At 39.3% G+C, this 13,330-nt stretch overlaps 39 non-coding genes across 39 annotated transcripts; all 39 read left to right on the forward strand.

Moving 5' to 3' along the window:
* Positions 1-66: 66 nt before the first annotated feature.
* Trnam-cau (transfer RNA methionine (anticodon CAU)) lies at positions 67-161 on the forward strand. Its single transcript has 2 exons — positions 67-103; positions 126-161. It is a non-coding gene; the product is annotated as a tRNA-Met (tRNA).
* Positions 162-349: 188 nt separating this feature from the next.
* On the forward strand, positions 350-444 carry Trnam-cau (transfer RNA methionine (anticodon CAU)). Its single transcript has 2 exons — positions 350-386; positions 409-444. It is a non-coding gene; the product is annotated as a tRNA-Met (tRNA).
* A 188-nt stretch (positions 445-632) lies between these two features.
* On the forward strand, positions 633-727 carry Trnam-cau (transfer RNA methionine (anticodon CAU)). Its single transcript has 2 exons — positions 633-669; positions 692-727. It is a non-coding gene; the product is annotated as a tRNA-Met (tRNA).
* A 471-nt stretch (positions 728-1,198) lies between these two features.
* On the forward strand, positions 1,199-1,293 carry Trnam-cau (transfer RNA methionine (anticodon CAU)). Its single transcript has 2 exons — positions 1,199-1,235; positions 1,258-1,293. It is a non-coding gene; the product is annotated as a tRNA-Met (tRNA).
* A 471-nt stretch (positions 1,294-1,764) lies between these two features.
* Trnam-cau (transfer RNA methionine (anticodon CAU)) lies at positions 1,765-1,859 on the forward strand. The gene is made up of 2 exons: positions 1,765-1,801; positions 1,824-1,859. It is a non-coding gene; the product is annotated as a tRNA-Met (tRNA).
* A 188-nt stretch (positions 1,860-2,047) lies between these two features.
* On the forward strand, positions 2,048-2,142 carry Trnam-cau (transfer RNA methionine (anticodon CAU)). Its single transcript has 2 exons — positions 2,048-2,084; positions 2,107-2,142. It is a non-coding gene; the product is annotated as a tRNA-Met (tRNA).
* Positions 2,143-2,330: 188 nt separating this feature from the next.
* On the forward strand, positions 2,331-2,425 carry Trnam-cau (transfer RNA methionine (anticodon CAU)). Its single transcript has 2 exons — positions 2,331-2,367; positions 2,390-2,425. It is a non-coding gene; the product is annotated as a tRNA-Met (tRNA).
* A 752-nt stretch (positions 2,426-3,177) lies between these two features.
* Positions 3,178-3,272, forward strand: Trnam-cau (transfer RNA methionine (anticodon CAU)). Its single transcript has 2 exons — positions 3,178-3,214; positions 3,237-3,272. It is a non-coding gene; the product is annotated as a tRNA-Met (tRNA).
* A 189-nt stretch (positions 3,273-3,461) lies between these two features.
* Positions 3,462-3,556, forward strand: Trnam-cau (transfer RNA methionine (anticodon CAU)). The gene is made up of 2 exons: positions 3,462-3,498; positions 3,521-3,556. It is a non-coding gene; the product is annotated as a tRNA-Met (tRNA).
* A 188-nt stretch (positions 3,557-3,744) lies between these two features.
* On the forward strand, positions 3,745-3,839 carry Trnam-cau (transfer RNA methionine (anticodon CAU)). Its single transcript has 2 exons — positions 3,745-3,781; positions 3,804-3,839. It is a non-coding gene; the product is annotated as a tRNA-Met (tRNA).
* Positions 3,840-4,027: 188 nt separating this feature from the next.
* Positions 4,028-4,122, forward strand: Trnam-cau (transfer RNA methionine (anticodon CAU)). The gene is made up of 2 exons: positions 4,028-4,064; positions 4,087-4,122. It is a non-coding gene; the product is annotated as a tRNA-Met (tRNA).
* Positions 4,123-4,593: 471 nt separating this feature from the next.
* Trnam-cau (transfer RNA methionine (anticodon CAU)) lies at positions 4,594-4,688 on the forward strand. Its single transcript has 2 exons — positions 4,594-4,630; positions 4,653-4,688. It is a non-coding gene; the product is annotated as a tRNA-Met (tRNA).
* Positions 4,689-4,876: 188 nt separating this feature from the next.
* On the forward strand, positions 4,877-4,971 carry Trnam-cau (transfer RNA methionine (anticodon CAU)). Its single transcript has 2 exons — positions 4,877-4,913; positions 4,936-4,971. It is a non-coding gene; the product is annotated as a tRNA-Met (tRNA).
* Positions 4,972-5,159: 188 nt separating this feature from the next.
* Positions 5,160-5,254, forward strand: Trnam-cau (transfer RNA methionine (anticodon CAU)). The gene is made up of 2 exons: positions 5,160-5,196; positions 5,219-5,254. It is a non-coding gene; the product is annotated as a tRNA-Met (tRNA).
* A 188-nt stretch (positions 5,255-5,442) lies between these two features.
* Positions 5,443-5,537, forward strand: Trnam-cau (transfer RNA methionine (anticodon CAU)). Its single transcript has 2 exons — positions 5,443-5,479; positions 5,502-5,537. It is a non-coding gene; the product is annotated as a tRNA-Met (tRNA).
* A 188-nt stretch (positions 5,538-5,725) lies between these two features.
* Positions 5,726-5,820, forward strand: Trnam-cau (transfer RNA methionine (anticodon CAU)). The gene is made up of 2 exons: positions 5,726-5,762; positions 5,785-5,820. It is a non-coding gene; the product is annotated as a tRNA-Met (tRNA).
* A 189-nt stretch (positions 5,821-6,009) lies between these two features.
* On the forward strand, positions 6,010-6,104 carry Trnat-cgu (transfer RNA threonine (anticodon CGU)). The gene is made up of 2 exons: positions 6,010-6,046; positions 6,069-6,104. It is a non-coding gene; the product is annotated as a tRNA-Thr (tRNA).
* Positions 6,105-6,290: 186 nt separating this feature from the next.
* On the forward strand, positions 6,291-6,385 carry Trnam-cau (transfer RNA methionine (anticodon CAU)). The gene is made up of 2 exons: positions 6,291-6,327; positions 6,350-6,385. It is a non-coding gene; the product is annotated as a tRNA-Met (tRNA).
* A 188-nt stretch (positions 6,386-6,573) lies between these two features.
* On the forward strand, positions 6,574-6,668 carry Trnam-cau (transfer RNA methionine (anticodon CAU)). Its single transcript has 2 exons — positions 6,574-6,610; positions 6,633-6,668. It is a non-coding gene; the product is annotated as a tRNA-Met (tRNA).
* A 469-nt stretch (positions 6,669-7,137) lies between these two features.
* Positions 7,138-7,232, forward strand: Trnam-cau (transfer RNA methionine (anticodon CAU)). The gene is made up of 2 exons: positions 7,138-7,174; positions 7,197-7,232. It is a non-coding gene; the product is annotated as a tRNA-Met (tRNA).
* A 474-nt stretch (positions 7,233-7,706) lies between these two features.
* Trnam-cau (transfer RNA methionine (anticodon CAU)) lies at positions 7,707-7,801 on the forward strand. Its single transcript has 2 exons — positions 7,707-7,743; positions 7,766-7,801. It is a non-coding gene; the product is annotated as a tRNA-Met (tRNA).
* A 186-nt stretch (positions 7,802-7,987) lies between these two features.
* Trnam-cau (transfer RNA methionine (anticodon CAU)) lies at positions 7,988-8,082 on the forward strand. The gene is made up of 2 exons: positions 7,988-8,024; positions 8,047-8,082. It is a non-coding gene; the product is annotated as a tRNA-Met (tRNA).
* Positions 8,083-8,268: 186 nt separating this feature from the next.
* On the forward strand, positions 8,269-8,363 carry Trnam-cau (transfer RNA methionine (anticodon CAU)). The gene is made up of 2 exons: positions 8,269-8,305; positions 8,328-8,363. It is a non-coding gene; the product is annotated as a tRNA-Met (tRNA).
* A 477-nt stretch (positions 8,364-8,840) lies between these two features.
* On the forward strand, positions 8,841-8,935 carry Trnam-cau (transfer RNA methionine (anticodon CAU)). Its single transcript has 2 exons — positions 8,841-8,877; positions 8,900-8,935. It is a non-coding gene; the product is annotated as a tRNA-Met (tRNA).
* A 188-nt stretch (positions 8,936-9,123) lies between these two features.
* Positions 9,124-9,218, forward strand: Trnam-cau (transfer RNA methionine (anticodon CAU)). The gene is made up of 2 exons: positions 9,124-9,160; positions 9,183-9,218. It is a non-coding gene; the product is annotated as a tRNA-Met (tRNA).
* A 186-nt stretch (positions 9,219-9,404) lies between these two features.
* Positions 9,405-9,499, forward strand: Trnam-cau (transfer RNA methionine (anticodon CAU)). The gene is made up of 2 exons: positions 9,405-9,441; positions 9,464-9,499. It is a non-coding gene; the product is annotated as a tRNA-Met (tRNA).
* Positions 9,500-9,687: 188 nt separating this feature from the next.
* Trnam-cau (transfer RNA methionine (anticodon CAU)) lies at positions 9,688-9,782 on the forward strand. The gene is made up of 2 exons: positions 9,688-9,724; positions 9,747-9,782. It is a non-coding gene; the product is annotated as a tRNA-Met (tRNA).
* A 188-nt stretch (positions 9,783-9,970) lies between these two features.
* Positions 9,971-10,065, forward strand: Trnam-cau (transfer RNA methionine (anticodon CAU)). Its single transcript has 2 exons — positions 9,971-10,007; positions 10,030-10,065. It is a non-coding gene; the product is annotated as a tRNA-Met (tRNA).
* Positions 10,066-10,251: 186 nt separating this feature from the next.
* Trnam-cau (transfer RNA methionine (anticodon CAU)) lies at positions 10,252-10,346 on the forward strand. The gene is made up of 2 exons: positions 10,252-10,288; positions 10,311-10,346. It is a non-coding gene; the product is annotated as a tRNA-Met (tRNA).
* Positions 10,347-10,532: 186 nt separating this feature from the next.
* On the forward strand, positions 10,533-10,627 carry Trnam-cau (transfer RNA methionine (anticodon CAU)). Its single transcript has 2 exons — positions 10,533-10,569; positions 10,592-10,627. It is a non-coding gene; the product is annotated as a tRNA-Met (tRNA).
* Positions 10,628-10,816: 189 nt separating this feature from the next.
* Trnam-cau (transfer RNA methionine (anticodon CAU)) lies at positions 10,817-10,911 on the forward strand. The gene is made up of 2 exons: positions 10,817-10,853; positions 10,876-10,911. It is a non-coding gene; the product is annotated as a tRNA-Met (tRNA).
* Positions 10,912-11,099: 188 nt separating this feature from the next.
* Trnam-cau (transfer RNA methionine (anticodon CAU)) lies at positions 11,100-11,194 on the forward strand. Its single transcript has 2 exons — positions 11,100-11,136; positions 11,159-11,194. It is a non-coding gene; the product is annotated as a tRNA-Met (tRNA).
* A 188-nt stretch (positions 11,195-11,382) lies between these two features.
* Trnam-cau (transfer RNA methionine (anticodon CAU)) lies at positions 11,383-11,477 on the forward strand. The gene is made up of 2 exons: positions 11,383-11,419; positions 11,442-11,477. It is a non-coding gene; the product is annotated as a tRNA-Met (tRNA).
* A 189-nt stretch (positions 11,478-11,666) lies between these two features.
* On the forward strand, positions 11,667-11,761 carry Trnam-cau (transfer RNA methionine (anticodon CAU)). The gene is made up of 2 exons: positions 11,667-11,703; positions 11,726-11,761. It is a non-coding gene; the product is annotated as a tRNA-Met (tRNA).
* Positions 11,762-11,947: 186 nt separating this feature from the next.
* Trnam-cau (transfer RNA methionine (anticodon CAU)) lies at positions 11,948-12,042 on the forward strand. Its single transcript has 2 exons — positions 11,948-11,984; positions 12,007-12,042. It is a non-coding gene; the product is annotated as a tRNA-Met (tRNA).
* Positions 12,043-12,230: 188 nt separating this feature from the next.
* On the forward strand, positions 12,231-12,325 carry Trnam-cau (transfer RNA methionine (anticodon CAU)). The gene is made up of 2 exons: positions 12,231-12,267; positions 12,290-12,325. It is a non-coding gene; the product is annotated as a tRNA-Met (tRNA).
* A 188-nt stretch (positions 12,326-12,513) lies between these two features.
* On the forward strand, positions 12,514-12,608 carry Trnam-cau (transfer RNA methionine (anticodon CAU)). The gene is made up of 2 exons: positions 12,514-12,550; positions 12,573-12,608. It is a non-coding gene; the product is annotated as a tRNA-Met (tRNA).
* Positions 12,609-12,796: 188 nt separating this feature from the next.
* Positions 12,797-12,891, forward strand: Trnam-cau (transfer RNA methionine (anticodon CAU)). The gene is made up of 2 exons: positions 12,797-12,833; positions 12,856-12,891. It is a non-coding gene; the product is annotated as a tRNA-Met (tRNA).
* A 189-nt stretch (positions 12,892-13,080) lies between these two features.
* On the forward strand, positions 13,081-13,175 carry Trnam-cau (transfer RNA methionine (anticodon CAU)). The gene is made up of 2 exons: positions 13,081-13,117; positions 13,140-13,175. It is a non-coding gene; the product is annotated as a tRNA-Met (tRNA).
* The last annotated feature ends 155 nt before the right edge of the window (positions 13,176-13,330 follow it).

The raw sequence follows: 13,330 nt of genomic DNA on the forward strand, positions 1-13,330 counted from the left end.
ATTAAGTTTAAAAGTGCTTGGCAAAAGAATGCCTATGTATTGTTTTGTGTGTGCTGGCCGTTGAATGCCTCGGTAGCGCAGTAGGCAGCGCGTCAGTCTCATAATCATGTATCTTAGCCTGAGCTATCTGAAGGTCGTGAGTTCGATCCTCACCTGGGGCATCTACTTTTGCATTTAAGCGAAAAGACGATTAGGCAAAAATCCACATCCAACTGAAATTTTATACATATTTTTTGCATGAGTATACCTTTATATATGTGTGTAGATGAAAAGCGAAGAAACAATTAAGTTTAAAAGTGCTTGGCAAAAGAATGCCTATGTATTGTTTTGTGTGTGCTGTCCGTTGAATGCCTCGGTAGCGCAGTAGGCAGCGCGTCAGTCTCATAATCATGTATCTTAGCCTGAGCTATCTGAAGGTCGTGAGTTCGATCCTCACCTGGGGCATCTACTTTTGGTTTTTATTGAAAAAACGATTAGGCAAAAATCCACATCCAACTGAAATTTTATACATATTTTTTGCATGTGTATACCTTTATATATGTGTGTAGATGAAAAGCGAAGAAACAATTAAGTTTAAAAGTGCTTGGCAAAAGAATGCCTATGTATTGTTTTGTGTGTGCTGGCCGTTGAATGCCTCGGTAGCGCAGTAGGATGCGCGTCAGTCTCATAATCATGTATCTTAGCCTGAGCTATCTGAAGGTCGTGAGTTCGATCCTCACCTGGGGCATCTACTTTTGGTTTTTATTGAAAAGACGATTAGGCAAAAATCCACATCCAACTGAAATTTTATACATATTTTTTGCATGTGTATACCTTTATATATGTGTGTAGATGAAAAGCGAAGAAACAATTAAGTTTAAAAGTGCTTGGCAAAAGAATGCCTATGTATTGTTTTGTGGGTGCTGGCCGTTGAATGCCTCGGTAGCGCAGTAGGATGCGCGTCAGTCTCATAATCATGTATCTTAGCCTGAGCTATCTGAAGGTCGTTAGTTCGATCCTCACCTGGGGCATCTACTTTTGGTTTTTAGTTAAAAGACGATTAGGCAAAAATCCACATCCAACTGAAATTTTATACATATTTTTTGCATGAGTATACCTTTATATATGTGTGTAGATGAAAAGCGAAGAAACAATTAAGTTAAAAAGTTCTTGGCAAAAGAATGCCTATGTATTGTTTTGTGTGTGCTGGCGGTTGAATGCCTCGGTAGCGCAGTAGGCAGCGCGTCAGTCTCATAATCATGTATCTTAGCCTGAGCTATCTGAAGGTCGTGAGTTCGATCCTCACCTGGGGCATCTACTTTTGCAGTTAAGCGAAAAGACGATTAGGCAAAAATCCACATCCAACTGAAATTTTATACATATTTTTTGCATGAGTATACCTTTATATATGTGTGTAGATTAAAAGCGAAGAAACAATTAAGTTTAAAAGTGCTTGGCAAAAGAATGCCTATGTATTGTTTTGTGTGTGCTGGCCGTTGAATGCCTCGGTAGCGAAGTAAGCAGCGCGTCAGTCTCATAATCATGTATCTTAGCCTGAGCTATCTGAAGGTCGTGAGTTCGATCCTCACCTGGGGCATCTACTTTTGGTTTTTATTGAAAAGACGATTAGGCAAAAATCCACATCCAACTGAAATTTTATACATATTTTTTGCATGTGTATACCTTTATATATGTGTGCAGATGAAAAGCGAAGAAACAATTAAGTGTAAAAGTGCTTGGCAAAAGAATGCCTATGTATTGTTTTGTGTGTGCTGGCCGTTGAATGCCTCGGTAGCGCAGTAGGCAGCGCGTCAGTCTCATAATCATGTATCTTAGCCTGAGCTATCTGAAGGTCCTGAGTTCGATCCTCACCTGGGGCATCTACTTTTGCATTTAAGTGAAAAGACGATAAGGCAAAAATCCACATCCAACTGAAATTTTATACATATTTTTTGCATGAGTATACCTTTATATATGTGTGTAGATGAAAAGCGAAGAAACAATTAAGTGTAAAAGTGCTTGGCAAAAGAATGCCTATGTATTGTTTTGTGTGTGCTGGCCGTTGAATGCCTCGGTAGCGCAGTAGGCAGCGCGTCAGTCTCATAATCATGTATCTTAGCCTGAGCTATCTGAAGGTCGTGAGTTCGATCCTCACCTGGGGCATCTACGTTTGCTATTAAGTGAAAAGACGATAAGGCAAAAATCCACATCCAACTGAAATTTTATACATATTTTTTGCATGAGTATACCTTTATATATGTGTGTAGATGAAAAGCGAAGAAACAATTAAGTTTAAAAGTGCTTGGCAAAAGAATGCCTATGTATTGTTTTGTGTGTGCTGGCCGTTGAATGCCTCGGTAGCGCAGTAGGCAGCGCGTCAGTCTCATAATCATGTATCTTAGCCTGAGCTATCTGAAGGTCGTGAGTTCGATCCTCACCTGGGGTATCTACTTTTGGTTTTTAGTTAAAAGACGATTAGGCAAAAATCCACATCCAACTGAAATTTTATACATATTTTTTGCATGAGTATACCTTTATATGTGTGTAGATTAAAAGCGAAGAAACAATTAAGTTTAAAAGTGCTTGGCAAAAGAATGCCTATGTATTGTTTTGTGTGTGTTGGCCGTTGAATGCCACGGGAGCGCAGTAGGCAGCGCGTCAGTCTCATAATCATGTATCTTAGCCTGAGCTATCTGAAGGTCGTGAGTTCGATCCTGACCTGGGGCATCTACATTTGGTTTTTATTGAAAAGACGATTAGGCAAAAATCCACATCCAACTGAAATTTTATACATATTTTTTGCATGAGTATACCTTTATATATGTGTGTAGATGAAAAGCGAAGAAACAATTAAGTTTAAAAGTGCTTGGCAAAAGAATAACTGTATATTGTTTTGTGTGTGCTGGCCGTTGAATACCTCGGTAGCGCAGTAGGCAGCGCGTCAGTCTCATAATAATGTATCTTAGCCTGAGCTATCTGAAGGTCGTGAGGTCGATCCTCACCTGGGGCATCTACTTTTGCTTTTAAGTGAAAAGACGATAAGGCAAAAATCCACATCCAACTGAAATTTTATACATATTTTTTGCATGAGTATACCTTTATATATGTGTGTAGATGAAAAGCGAAGAAACAATTAAGTTTAAAAGTGCTTGGCAAAAGAATGCCTATGTATTGTTTTGTGTGTGCTGGCCTTTGAATGCCTCGGTAGCGCAGTAGGCAGCGCGTCAGTCTCATAATCATGTATCTTAGCCTGAGCTATCTGAAGGTCGTGAGTTCGATCCTCACCTGGGGAATCTACTTTTGGTTTTTAGTGAAAAGACGTTTAGGCAAAAATCCAAATCCAACTGAAATTTTATACATATTTTTTTGCATGAGTATACCTTTATATATGTGTGTAGATTAAAAGCGAAGAAACAATTAAGTTTAAAAGTGCTTTGCAAAAGAATTCCTATGTATTGTTTTGTGTTTTCTGGCCGTTGAATGCCTCGGTAGCGCAGTAGGCAGCGCGTCAGTCTCATAATCATGTATCTTAACCTGAGCTATCTGAAGGTCGTGAGTTCGATCCTCACCTGGGGCATCTACATTTGGTGTTTATTGAAAAGACGATTAGGCAAAAATCCACATCCAACTGAAATGTTATACATATTTTTTGCATGAGTATACCTTTATATATGTGTGTAGATTAAAAGCGAAGAAACAATTAAGTTAAAAAGTTCTTGGCAAAAGAATGCCTATGTATTGTTTTGTGTGTGCTGGCCGTTGAATGCCTCGGTAGCGCCGTAGGCAGCGCGTCAGTCTCATAATCATGTATCTAAGCCTGAGCTATCTGAAGGTCGTGAGTTCGATCCTCACCTGGGGCATCTACATTTGGTTTTTATTGAAAAGACGATTAGGCAAAAATCCACATCCAACTGAAATTTTATACATATTTTTTGCATGAGTGTACCTTTATATATGTGTGTAGATGAAAAGCGAAGAAACAATTAAGTTTAAAAGTGCTTGGCAAAAGAATGCCTATGTATTGTTTTGTGTGTGCTGGCCGTTGAATGCCTCGGTAGCGCAGTAGGCAGCGCGTCAGTCTCATAATCATGTATCTTAGCCTGAGCTATCTGAAGGTCGTGAGTTCGATCCTCACCTGGGGCATCTACATTTGTTTTTTATTGAAAAGACGATTAGGAAAAAATCCACATCCAACTGAAATTTTATACATATTTTTTGCATGAGTATACCTTTATATATGTGTGTAGATTAAAAGCGAAGAAACAATTAAGTTTAAAAGTGCTTGGCAAAAGAATGCCTATGTATTGTTTTGTGTTTTCTGGCCGTTGAATGCCTCGGTAGCGCAGTAGGCAGAGCGTCAGTTTCATAATCATGTATCTTAGTCTGAGCTATCTGAAGGTCGTGAGTTCGATCCTCACCTGGGGCATATGCTTTAGCTTTTAAGTGAACAGACGATTAGGCAAAAATCCACATCCAACTGAAATTTTATACATATTTTTTGCAAGTGTATACCTTTATATATGTGTGTAGATGAAAAGCGAAGAAACAAATTAGTTTAAAAGTGCTTGGCAAAAGAATGCCTATGTATTGTTTTGTGTGCGCTGGCCGTTGAATGCCTCGGTAGCGCAGTAGGCAGCGCGTCAGTCTCATAATCATGTATCTTAGCCTGATCTATCTGAAGGTCGTGAGTTCGATCCTTACCTGGGGCATCTACTTTTGGTTTTTATTGAAAAGACGATTAGGCAAAAATCCACATCCAACTGAAATTTTATACATATTTTTTGCATGAGTATACCTTTATATATGTGTGTAGATTAAAAGCGAAGAAACAATTAAGTTTAAAAGTGCTTGGCAAAAGAATGCCTATGTATTGTTTTGTGTGCGCTGGCCGTTGAATGCCTCGGTAGCGCAGTAGGCAGCGCGTCAGTCTCATAATCATGTATCTTAGCCTGAGCTATCTGAAGGTCGTGAGTTCGATCCTCACCTGGGGCATCTACTTTTGGTTTTTATTGAAAAGACGATTAGGCAAAAATCCACACCCAACTGAAATTTTATACATATTTTTTGCATGTGTATACCTTTATATATGTGTGTAGATGAAAAGCGAAGAAACAATTAAGTTTAAAAGTGCTTGGCAAAAGAATGCCTATGTATTGTTTTGTGTGTGCTGGCCGTTGAATGCCTCGGTAGCGCAGTAAGCAGCGCGTCAGTCTCATAATCATGTATCTTAGCCTGAGCTATCTGAAGGTCGTGAGTTCGATCCTCACCTGGGGCATCTACTTTTGCATTTATGCGAAAAGACGATTAGGCAAAAATCCACATCCAACTGAAATTTTATACATATTTTTTGCATGTGTATACCTTTATATATGTGTGTAGATGAAAAGCGAAGAAACAATTAAGTTTAAAAGTGCTTGGCAAAATAATGCCTATGTATTGTTTTGTGTGTGCTGGCCGTTGAATGCCTCGGTAGCGCAGTAGGCAGCGCGTCAGTCTCATAATCATGTATCTTGGCCTGAGCAATCTGAAGGTCGTGAGTTCGATCCTCACCTGGGGCATCTACTTTTGCAGTTAAGCGAAAAGACGATTAGGCAAAAATCCACACCCAACTGAAATTTTATACATATTTTTTGCATGTGTATACCTTTATATATGTGTGTAGATGAAAAGCGAAGAAACAATTAAGTTTAAAAGTGCTTGGCAAAAGAATGCCTATGTATTGTTTTGTGTGTGCTGGCCGTTGAATGCCTCGGTAGCGCAGTAGGCAGCGCGTCAGTCTCATAATCATGTATCTTGGCCTGAGCAATCTGAAGGTCGTGAGTTCGATCCTCACCTGGGGCATCTACTTTTGCTTTTAAGTGAAAAGACGATTAGGCAAAAATCCACATCCAACTGAAATTTTATACATATTTTTTTGCATGAGTATACCTTTATATATGTGTGTAGATGAAAAGCGAAGAGACAACTAAGTGTAAAAGTGCTTGGCAAAAGAATGCCTATTTATTATTTTGTGTGTGCTGGCCGTTGAATGCCTCGGTAGCGCAGTAGGCAGCGCGTCAGTCTCGTAATCATGTATCTTAACCTGAGCTATCTGAAGGTCGTGAGATCGATCCTCACCTGGGGCATCTACTTTTGCTTTTAAGTGAAAAGACGATTAGGCAAAAATTCACATCCAACTGAAATTTTATACATATTTTTTGCATGAGTATACCTTTATATGTGTGTAGATGAAAAGCGAAGAAACAATTAAGTTTAAAAGTGCTTGGCAAAAGAATGCCGATGTATTGTTTTGTGTGTGCTAGCCGTTGAATGCTTCGGTAGCGCAGTAGGCAGCGCGTCAGTCTCATAACCATGTATTTTAGCCTGAGCTATCTGAAGGTCGTGAGATCGATCCTCACCTGGGGCATCTACTTTTGCTTTTAAGTGAAAAGACGATTAGGCAAAAATTCACATCCAACTGAAATTTTATACATATTTTTTGCATGAGTATACCTTTATATATGTGTGTAGATTAAAAGCGAAGAAACAATTAAGTTTAAAAGTGCTTGGCAAAAGAATGCCTATGTATTGTTTTGTGTGTGCTGGCCGTTGAATGCCTCGGTAGCGCAGTAGGCAGCGCGTCAGTCTCATAATCATGTATCTTAGCCTGAGCTATCTGAAGGTCGTGAGTTCGATCCTCACCTGGGGCATATACTTTTGCTTTCAAGCGAAAAGCGATTAGGCAAAAATCCACATCCAACTGAAATTTTATACATATTTTTTGCATGAGTATACCTTTATATATGTGTGTAGATTAAAAGCGAAGAAACAATTAAGTTTAAAAGTGCTTGGCAAAAGCAGGCTATGTATTGTTTTGTGTGTGCAAGCCGTTGAATGCCTCGGTAGCGCAGTAGGCAGCGCGTCAGTCTCATAATCATGTATCTTAGCCTGAGCTATCTGAAGGTCGTGAGTTCGATCCTCACCTGGATCATCTACTTTTGCTTTTAAGCGAAAAGACGATTAGGCAAATATCCACATCCAACTGAAATTTTATACATATTTTTTGCATGAGTATACCTTTATATATGTGTGTAGATGAAAAGCGAAGAAACAATTAAGTTTAAAAGTGCTTGGCAAAAGAATGCCTATGTATTGTTTTGTGTGTGCTGGCCGTTGAATGCCTCGGTAGCGCAGTAGGCAGAGCGTCAGTCTCATAATCATGTATCTTAGCCTGAGCTATCTGAAGGTCGTGAGTTCGATCCTCACCTGGGGCATCTACTTTTGCATTTAAGCGAAAAGACGATTAGGCAAAAATCCACATCCAACTGAAATTTTATACATATTTTTTGCATGAGTATACCTTTATATGTGTGTAGATTAAAAGCGAAGAAACAATTAAGTTAAAAAGTTCTTGGCAAAAGAATGCCTATGTATTGTTTTGTGTGTGCTGGCCGTTGAATGCCTCGGTAGCGCAGTAGGCAGCGCGTCGCGTCAGTCTGATAATCATGTATCTTAGCCTGAGCTATCTGAAGGTCGTGAGTTCGATCCTGACCTGGGGCATCTACATTTGGTTTTTATTGAAAAGACGATTAGGCAAAAATCCACATCCAACTGAAATTTTATACATATTTTTTGCATGAGTATACCTTTATATATGTGTGTAGATTAAAAGCGAAGAAACAATTAAATTTAAAAGTGCTTGGCAAAAGAATGCCTATGTATTGTTTTGTGTGTGCTAGCCGTTGAATGCCTCGGTAGCGCAGTAGGCAGCGCGTCAGTCTCATAATCATGTATCTTAGCCTGAGCTATCTGAAGGTCGTGAGTTCGATCCTCACCTGGGGCATCAACTTTTGCTTTTAAGCGAAAAGACGATTAGGCAAAAATCCACATCCAACTGAAATTTTATACATATTTTTTGCATGAGTATACCTTTATATGTGTGTAGATTAAAAGCGAAGAAACAATTAAGTTAAAAAGTTCTTGGCAAAAGAATGCCTATGTATTGTTTTGTGTGTGCTGGCCGTTGAATGCCTCGGTAGCGCAGTAGGCAGCGCGTCAGTCTCATAATCATGTATCTTAGCCTGAGATATCTGAAGGTCGTGAGTTCGATCCTCACCTGGGTCATTTACCTTTGCTTTTAAGCGAAAAGACGATTAGGCAAAAATCCACATCCAACTGAAATTTTATACATATTTTTTGCATGAGTATACCTTTATATGTGTGTAGATTAAAAGCGAAGAAACAATTAAGTTAAAAAGTTCTTGGCAAACGAATGCCTATGTATTGTTTTGTGTGTGCTGGCCGTTGAATGCCTCGGTAGCGCAGTAGGCAGCGCGTCAGTCTCATAATCATGTATCTTAACCTGAGCTATCTGAAGGTCGTGAGTTCGATCCTCACCTGGGGCATCTACGATTGCTTTTAAGTGAAAAGACGATTAGGCAAAAATCCACATACAACTGAAATTTTATACATATTTTTTTGCATGAGTATACCTTTATATATGTGTGTAGATGAAAAGCGAAGAGACAACTAAGTTTAAAAGTGCTTGGCAAAAGAATGCCTATGTATTGTTTTGTGTGTGCTGGCCGTTGAATGCCTCGGTAGCGCAGTAGGCAGCGCGTCGCGTCAGTCTGATAATCATGTATCTTAGCCTGAGCTATCTGAAGGTCGTGAGTTCGATCCTGACCTGGGGCATCAACTTTTGCTTTTAAGCGAAAAGACGATTAGGCAAAAATCCACATCCAACTGAAATTTTATACATATTTTTTGCATGAGTATACCTTTATATATGTGTGTAGATGAAAAGCGAAGAAACAATTAAGTGTAAAAGTGCGTGGCAAAAGAATGCCTATGTATTGTTTTGTGTGTGCTGGCCGTTGAATGCCTCGGTAGCGCAGTAGGCAGCGCGTCAGTCTCATATCCATGTATCTTAGCCTGAGCTATCTGAAGGTCGTGAGTTCGATCCTCACCTGGGGCATGAAATTTTGCTTTCAAGCAAAAAGACGATTAGGCAAAAATCTAAATCCAACTGAAATTTTATACATATTTTTTGCATGAGTATACCTTTATATATGTGTGTAGATGAAAAGCGAAGAAACAATTAAGTTTAAAAGTGCTTGGCAAAAGAATGCGTATGTATTGTTTTGTGTGTGCTGGCCGTTGAATGCCTCGGTAGCGCAGTAGGCAGCGCGTCAGTCTCATAATCATGTATCTTAGCCTGAGCTATCTGAAAGTCGTGAGTTCGATCCTCACCTGGGGCATCTACTTTTGCTTTTAAGTGAAAAGACGATTAGGCAAAAATCCACATACAACTGAAATTTTATACATATTTTTTGCATGAGTATACCTTTATATGTGTGTAGATTAAAAGCGAAGAAACAATTAAGTTTAAAAGTGCTTGGCAAAAGAATGCCTATGTATTGTTTTGTGTGTGCTGGCCGTTGAATGCCTCGGTAGCGCAGTAGGCAGCGCGTCAGTCTCATAATCATGTATCTTAGCCTGAGCTATCTGAAGGTCGTGAGTTCGATCCTCACCTGGGGCATCTACTTTTGCTTTTAAGTGAAAAGACGATTAGGCAAAAATCCACATCCAACTGAAATTTTATACATATTTTTTGCATGAGTATACCTTTATATATGTGTGTAGATGAAAAGCGAAGAAACAATTAAGTGTAAAAGTGCGTGGCAAAAGAATGCCTATGTATTGTTTTGTGTGTGCTGGCCGTTGAATGCCTCGGTAGCGCAGTAGGCAGCGCGTCAGTCTCATATCCATGTATCTTAGCCTGAGCTATCTGAAGGTCGTGAGTTCGATCCTCACCTGGGGCATTAACTTTTGCTTTCAAGCAAAAAGACGATTAGGCAAAAATCCAAATCCAACTGAAATTTTATACATATTTTTTGCATGAGTATACCTTTATATATGTGTGTAGATGAAAAGCGAAGAAACAATTAAGTTTAAAAGTGCTTGGCAAAAGAATGCGTATGTATTGTTTTGTGTGTGCTGGCCGTTGAATGCCTCGGTAGCGCAGTAGGTAGCGCGTCAGTCTCATAATCATGTATCTTAGCCTGAGCTATCTGAAAGTCGTGAGTTCGATCCTCACCTGGGGCATCTACTTTTGCTTTTAAGTGAAAAGACGATTAGGCAAAAATCCACATCCAACTGAAATTTTATACATATTTTTTGCATGAGTATACCTTTATATGTGTGTAGATGAAAAGCGAAGAAACAATTAAGTTTAAAAGTGCTTGGCAAAAGAATGCCTATGTATTGTTTTGTGTGTGCTGTCCGTTGAATGCCTCGGTAGCGCAGTAGGCAGCGCGTCAGTCTCATAATCATGTATCTTAGCCTGAGCTATCTGAAGGTCGTGAGTTCGATCCTCACCTGGGGCATCTACTTTTGCTTTTAAGTGAAAAGACGATTAGGCAAAAATCCACATCCAACTGAAATTTTATACATATTTTTTGCATGAGTATACCTTTATATGTGTGTAGATTAAAAGCGAAGAAACAATTAAGTTAAAAAGTTCTTGGCAAACGAATGCCTATGTATTGTTTTGTGTGTGCTGGCCGTTGAATGCCTCGGTAGCGCAGTAGGCAGCGCGTCAGTCTCATAATCATGTATCTTAACCTGAGCTATCTGAAGGTCGTGAGTTCGATCCTCACCTGGGGCATCTACGATTGCTTTTAAGTGAAAAGACGATTAGGCAAAAATCCACATACAACTGAAATTTTATACATATTTTTTTGCATGAGTATACCTTTATATATGTGTGTAGATGAAAAGCGAAGAGACAACTAAGTTTAAAAGTGCTTGGCAAAAGAATGCCTATGTATTGTTTTGTGTGTGCTGGCCGTTGAATGCCTCGGTAGCGCAGTAGGCAGCGCGTCAGTCTCATAATCATGTATCTTAGCCTGAGCTATCTGAAGGTCGTGAGTTCGATCCTCACCTGGGGCATCTACTTTTGGTTTTTAGTGAAAAGACGATTAGGCAAAAATCCACATCCAACTGAAATTTTATACATATTTTTTGCATGAGTATACCTTTATATATGTGTGTAGATGAAAAGCGAAGGGACAACTAAGTTTAAAAGTGCTTGGCAAAAGAAATCCTATGTATTGTTTTGTGTGTGCAAGCCGTTGAATGCCTCGGTAGCGCAGTAGGCAGCGCGTCAGTCTCATAATCATGTATCTTAGCCTGAGCTATCTGAAGGTCGTGAGTTCGATCCTCACCTGGGGCATCTACTTTTGGTTTTTAGTGATCAGACGATTAGGCAAAAATTCAATTCCAACTGACATGTTATACATATTTTTTGCATGAGTATACCTTTATATATGTGTGTAGATGAAAAGCGAAGAAACAATTAAGTTTAAAAGTGCTTGGCAAAAGAATGCCTATGTATTGTTTTGTGTGTGCTAGCCGTTGAATGCCTCGGTAGCGCAGTAGGCAGCGCGTCAGTCTCATATTCATGTATCTTAGCCTGAGCTGTCTGAAGGTCGTGAGTTCGATCCTCACCTGGGGCATCTACTTTTGGTTTTTAGTGAAAAGACGTTTAGGCAAAAATCCACATCCAACTGAAATTTTATACATATTTTTTTGCATGAGTATACCTTTATATATGTGTGTAGATTAAAAGCGAAGAGACAACTAAGTGTAAAAGTGCTTGGCAAAAGAATGCCTATTTATTGTTTTGTGTGTGCTGGCCGTTGAATGCCTCGGTAGCGCAGTAGGCAGCGCGTCAGTCTCATAATCATGTATCTTAACCTGAGCTATCTGAAGGTCGTGAGTTCGATCCTCACCTGGGGCATCTACTTTTGCTTTTAAGTGAAAAGACGATTAGGCAAAAATTCACATCCAACTGAAATTTTATACATATTTTTTGCATGAGTATACCTTTATATGTGTGTAGATGAAAAGCGAAGAAACAATTAAGTTTAAAAGTGCTTGGCAAAAGAATGCCGATGTATTGTTTTGTGTGTGCTAGCCGTTGAATGCCTCGGTAGCGCAGTAGGCAGCGCGTCAGTCTCATAATCATGTATCTTAGCCTGAGCTATCTGAAGGTCGTGAGTTCGATCCTTACCTGGGGCATCTACTTTTGCATGTAAGCGAAAAGATGATTAGGCAAAAATCCACATCCAACTGAAATTTTATACATATTTTTTGCATGTGTATACCTTTATATATGTGTGTAGATGAAAAGCGAAGAAACAATTAAATTTAAAAGTGCTTGGCAAAAGAATGCCTATGTATTGTTTTGTGTGTGCTAGCCGTTGAATGCCTCGGTAGCGCAGTAGGCAGCGCGTCAGTCTCATAATCATGTATCTTAGCCTGAGCTATCTGAAGGTCGTGAGTTCGATCCTCACCTGGGGCATCTACTTTTGGTTTTTAGTGAAAAGACGATTAGGCAAAAATCCACATCCAACTGAAATTTTATACATATTTTTTGCATGTGTATACCTTTATATATGTGTGTAGATTAAAAGCGAAGAAACAATTAAGTTTAAAAGTGCTTGGCAAAAGAATGCCTATGTATTGTTTTGTGTGTGCTGGCCGTTGAATGCCTCGGTAGCGCAGTAGGCAGCGCGTCAGTCTCATAATCATGTATCTTAGCCTGAGCTATCTGAAGGTCGTGAGTTCGATCCTCACCTGGGGCATCTACTTTTGGTTTTTATTGAAAAGACGATTAGGCAAAAATCCACATCCAACTGAAATTTTATACATATTTTTTGCATGAGTATACCTTTATATATGTGTGTAGATTAAAAGCGAAGAAACAATTAAGTTTAAAAGTGCTTGGCAAAAGAATGCCTATGTATTGTTTTGTGTGTGCTGGCCGTTGAATGCCTCGGTAGCGCAGTAGGCAGCGCGTCAGTCTCATAATCATGTATCTTAGCCTGAGCTATCTGAAGGTCGTGAGTTCGATCCTCACCTGGGGCATCTACTTTTGGTTTTTATTGAAAAGACGTTTAGGCAAAAATCCACATGCAACTGAAATTTTATACTTATTTTTTTGCATGAGTATACCTTTATATATGTGTGTAGATTAAAAGCGAAGAGACAACTAAGTTTAAAAGTGCTTGGCAAAAGAATGCCTATGTATTGTTTTGTGTGTGCTGGCCGTTGAATGCCTCGGTAGCGCAGTAGGCAGCGCGTCAGTCTCATAATCATGTATCTTAGCCTGAGCTATCTGAAGGTCGTGAGTTCGATCCTCACCTGGGGCATCTACTTTTGCTTGTAAGTGAAAAGACGATTAGGCAAAAATCCACATCCAACTGAAATTTTATACATATTTTTTGCATGAGTATACCTTTATATATGTGTGTAGATTAAAAGCGAAGAAACAATTAAGTTTAAAAGTTCTTGGCAAACGAATGCC

This window comes from Euprymna scolopes, chromosome 32 (genome assembly GCF_053919585.1).
Source record: "Euprymna scolopes isolate OS-2025 chromosome 32, ASM5391958v1, whole genome shotgun sequence".
Lineage (NCBI taxonomy): Eukaryota > Metazoa > Mollusca > Cephalopoda > Sepiida > Sepiolidae > Euprymna > Euprymna scolopes.